Source organism: Phascolarctos cinereus, unplaced genomic scaffold (assembly GCF_003287225.1).
Source record: "Phascolarctos cinereus isolate Bilbo 61053 unplaced genomic scaffold, phaCin_HiC Scaffold_1;HRSCAF=81, whole genome shotgun sequence".
Taxonomy (NCBI): Eukaryota; Metazoa; Chordata; class Mammalia; order Diprotodontia; family Phascolarctidae; genus Phascolarctos; species Phascolarctos cinereus.
In genome coordinates, this window is record NW_027555514.1 from 211,771,731 (window position 1) to 211,776,679 (window position 4,949).

The following is a 4,949-nucleotide window of genomic DNA, read 5'->3' on the forward strand; positions in this document are numbered from 1 at the left end:
CCTTTCAAATTTACATAAATAATAACCATAAAACCATAAAAACCATAGGTGGGCTTGTTTTCCATTGCAACATTTTTCAAAACATAATTTCAATGGTGAAATTGCTACTGTAATTCCTTTTCAAACACTAATCAAGATTAATATTTTGTCTTTATAATAGCAACAGCAGAAAACTGTATTTCACACAAATAAAATATCATAAATGGTGGTAATTTTTTAAATTACTTTGATGAACCAAAAATAAATCTCTTTTTCATTTTTAGCCAAAACAAATGAAAATTCTCAGATCTTAAATGCTTGCTTCAACATTAAACAAGCTATTATAAGTCTATGAACAAGTCTGCTATTACGAGATTATTAACTATTCTTGTTCAAATAGAGTAAGATCAAATGCATCATATTTATACAGGACAAATGAGTTCATCATCTATTCATATTTTAAAATACCTAGGTGTTTAAAACAAAATAAGATATATGCCGAAATATTCATCACAGCACATTCACTGTAGCAAAGAACTGGATATGAAGTAGATCTCCCACTGATTGGGATATACTGTAATTAAACAAATTGCAGTACATAAATGTAATGGAATATCACTTCGCTGTAAGGAACAATGACTATGAAGAATTCACAGAAACGCAGAAACACTTATCCGAAACAGATGTGGAGTGAAGGAAGCAGAAACAATAAAATAATATATACAAACACTACAATATAGATGGAGGAAAAACTCTAAACTGGATACTGTGCGATTATGATGACCCAGCTTGGTTCCCCAAAAGAAAAAAAAACATTTCTGTCCTTTCTTTGAAGAGATGAAGGACTGTGGATATGGAATATTGCCTACATCACCAGAGGAAGCTAGGTGTAATGGATAGAGCACTGGGCCTGGAGTTAGGAAGACCTGAATTCAAATCCAGCCTCAGACACTTACTAGCTGTATGACCTTGGACAAGTCACTTAACTTCTGTTTGCCTCAGTTTCCTCATACAGAAAAGGAAATAGCAAACCACTCCAGTACTGCCAAGAAAACCCCAAATGGGATCATGAAGAGTTGGACATGATTGAAACAACTTAACAATACATTTTGAGACTCCATTGATGGGTTAGTTAGCTTTACTGAACTGCCTTTTTCCTCTTCTTTCTGTCTCTTTTAAAAAATTCTTCATTACAAAAAATGGCTCATTGGAGAGGGGGACAAATCAATTTCAAAATGAATGTGATATAAAAGTAAGACATGTCTATAAAAATTTTAAAAATCTAATAAAAAATTCTTCTGTAGTCAAAGGATAAGTAAGCATGTCTTTACTCTCTTCTGTTTCATTCACAAAACTGGCATTTTAAAAAAATTTAAAATGATGTAAAAATTTTATTTTGTAAATTTATTAACCATTCTTCTCACTTTTCCATAAATTCCATTGTTTTGCCTTTTTGAGTTCTAGTATGAATGAGGATCTTGCATTCATTTATTTACTCAGTTAAAAAATATCCTCCAACTCCAATTTTCAAGAGGAAATTTTCCCCATAAAATTGTTCTACAAAACCCAGGGGCTCCAACAAGGCACCTCAGGCTTATAAGGATGTAGGCTCAATCCTCGGTGGCCTGACCCTTAAGGACTTAAACACGCCATGATAATTTAAAACTACTGTTATGCTGTCCTGAGAGGATCATACTTAAAACACCCAAACATGAGACATTTGTGGAGATTGCTAAGTTATCATTTCATCTTCACATTGTCCAAACAACTTTCATGAAGTCCATGTGTTCTGATAAGCCAGGCTAGAACTCCTTTTCATGATAATCTTCTTCAAGAACAGTGTTATTTCAAAACACTCCTGCTAGTCAGCTCTGTCTAACCAGGTGCTACCAACTTGAACTCATGGGACTGACTCCAAGGTTGGACATGTTTATGTCAAGATCACAGCTATGCTCAGGGAACACAAAACAGATGAGGCAGTTAGAAGCCCGAGGTCCAGGCTCAGGCTTGCCTAGGCAGGACATGTACCCATTGATATCTGCTTGAAGTCACCATGCTCCAAGTGTGCCCTTCTTTTACCCCTCAAAAAGAAGTCCCAGAGTCACTTATGCCATGTGTACTGGAGAGATAAATGAAAAGAGAGAACAGAAATTGTTTCTCATTTTAAAATGACACACTGCCTAGGCCCCACAGCTACCATGAAGGAGAGAACAGAGAAATCAAAGGATGGCTTAGAATTTGTTGTGTCATTACAAAGCATCAAGTCCTTCCCAGCTGAGCATGTTTCCCCAGAAGTAGCCAGGGAGCAGGCTCAGCACTCCATCGTGTATGTACCAGCCACGGTAGACTACAGGGGCCTGTCACATATTCTGATTATACAGGCACAATGATTTTTCATCTCTATCATTAACAGTACTTGTGAATCTTAATGATAATACAGTGGATTGAATCTTCTGAATTTAAGTTTTCTTTGTGTTTCTGCAGTTCTGTTACTTAAACCAACTCTATTATCTTTGCTTCATAATACCACCTTCAATAGCTTCTCCCACAGAGACCATAGATACCATTACTGTATCATTAAAAGGCAATAAAGCCCTGACTTATTGCCAAGATGGTTTCTTGAATAGGAGGCTGACCGCCCAGCTCCCACATAACCACTACAGAAAAACTCTGAAGTTAGAACCAGACTGAATAATGATCAAGAAATCCAATAAGAAATTATAATAAATGCTTCCTCCAATTCAGAATTGCACACAAAAGCCAGCCAGAAGCTCACAGAAAATAGTAAAGAGCTCCTGCCAGCAAAGACAGCATCATTGTATGGTACCTTCCCAATGTGGCCAGGGACCCATGGAGTCTGCAAAGCTCTGTGTCCCGAGGCAGCAAGAGCAGAGAGTCCTCTGAAAAATCCCCAAAACTGTCAGGAAACATCAGGATAAGGTTGTTGTTGTTGTTGTTTGTTTTTTGTTCTCAAAGAGGACCATGACATCGGAAAAAATGGTTTCACAACTTGCAAGTGAATTGGATTTGGGTGAGGCTAGGCTGTGCAAAAGTCACCAGCCTCACTCTCCTGAGCCATCCACCAGGGTAAGAACTTTGGAAGACTCAGTATGATACATTAATGATAATGATGCATTAATACTCAGACCAAAATACCCCCTGACCTAGCAGGAATAATGTCTTTAATAATCTCTCTTGAGACACTAGAGATGGCCTTAAACATGCAGGGCTCTGAACCTTAAAGATCCAAGGTGGAAGTTGAGGGGGAAAGGGGTCCAACTGCAGGAAGTGAAAGTCAACTTAAGAACCCAGGTAGGATTGACCAACCCACCCAAAAATTCAGCAGAGGGAAGAACCTAGCCCTGGCACAAAGACTCAATTCAGGAACTAAAGCTGGAGAGACGAGTAAAGCAAAGAAGATATTAATCAATGTGAAAAACTGATGCAAATCTAGAGATGCCAAAAAGGGAGTAACTGTAAAAATTGCAAGCAGACTCAAAGGAAAAAAATTAATTTTCTGCAAGGACTTACATGAATTCCTAGAAGAAATAAAGCAAGAGAAAGAAAATGATATAAAGGCTCTGGAGATAAGAATTGTGAAGATAATAAGTCACTTAAAAGACAATAAAACTTACTCAAGAAATGGACTCCTTGAAAACTAGGATAAACCAAGAAGAAACAAATAACTCCACGAGGTGGCAAGAAATGCCAGAATACAATAAAAAGGAATGAAGAAAAATTGAAGAAATGTGACATCAAAAAAACTGACCTGAAAAAACATGTCAAGGAGAAAGAATTTAAGACTTGGTAGACTTTCTGAAAATTACAGTAAAAAAGGAACTTAGACACCACATTTTAAGAAATCATAAATGAAAACTGCTGAGGTCTATTAGAGTCAGCAGGTAAAATAAAGATATAAAGAATCTGCCAACAACTTCCTGAAAGGAAATCCAAAAGAAAAAGTTCCAGGAATGTCATAAATAAGATCCAGAACTCACAAGTCAAAGAAAATACTGCAAGCATCCAGAAAGAAACCATTCAAGTACCAACAAACTAGTCAGGATCACACAGGACCTGGCAGTATCTACTTAAAATGAGAGGAGATCTTGGAATACAATATTCCAAATGGCAAAAGATATGGTACTACAATTGGTCGGCTAATTAGCATTTATTAAGTGCCTACTCTGTCACTGGATTCCATGAATAAAAGGGTTGCTGAGATCTCTCAGGAATGAGTGAGACAAAAGACGCTGCTCATGCTGATAAGCCTTTTTGAATTCCTCTGTAGCCAATCAATGATCTTCTATTATATGTGGTTAGTTAACCAGAATCAGTTATAAGATGTCTTCACAGGCTCCACCGTGTCCCCAAGATGTTTTCTTTACACATCATTATGATTCTCCTGGAATCAAGGACTCTTTACAAGAAGAGATGATATCACAGGCACTCTGAACATGTCATACCTCCATTACATATGTAATGACATATATGCACACACATACATATATGTATGTATATGTACATATATAGCATATATGTATGTGTATATGTGTTAAAACAAGCAGTGTAAAATGGAGATTCATGGTTTTTATATAAAATCCTCTTTTTGTGTTCTGCTATGTGTAAGGAAATACTGAGGGGTTTGGGTGCTTAAGTTCAAAATTTAAGAAAAAATTTTAAATGGGTAATAGAATCTTGAGAAATTATGACCTTTTATGGCTGTTGAGAGACTGAGTGAGGTACAGAGAGAAAGCAAATGAAGAGAATTTTTAATCTGATTGAACTTTTAACTTTTATCTTGTGTAGAAACACCAAAAAGAGAATTCTTGAAAAACTCTGACTGCTATCTGGAGACTGAAATAATGAGATGATGTTCCAGAAGTGAAGAGATATCAAGAGTGATGGTTAGAGGCAACTATGGATATAATATTTCTCATAGCTGAAACATAAATAATTACTCATATCTTCAT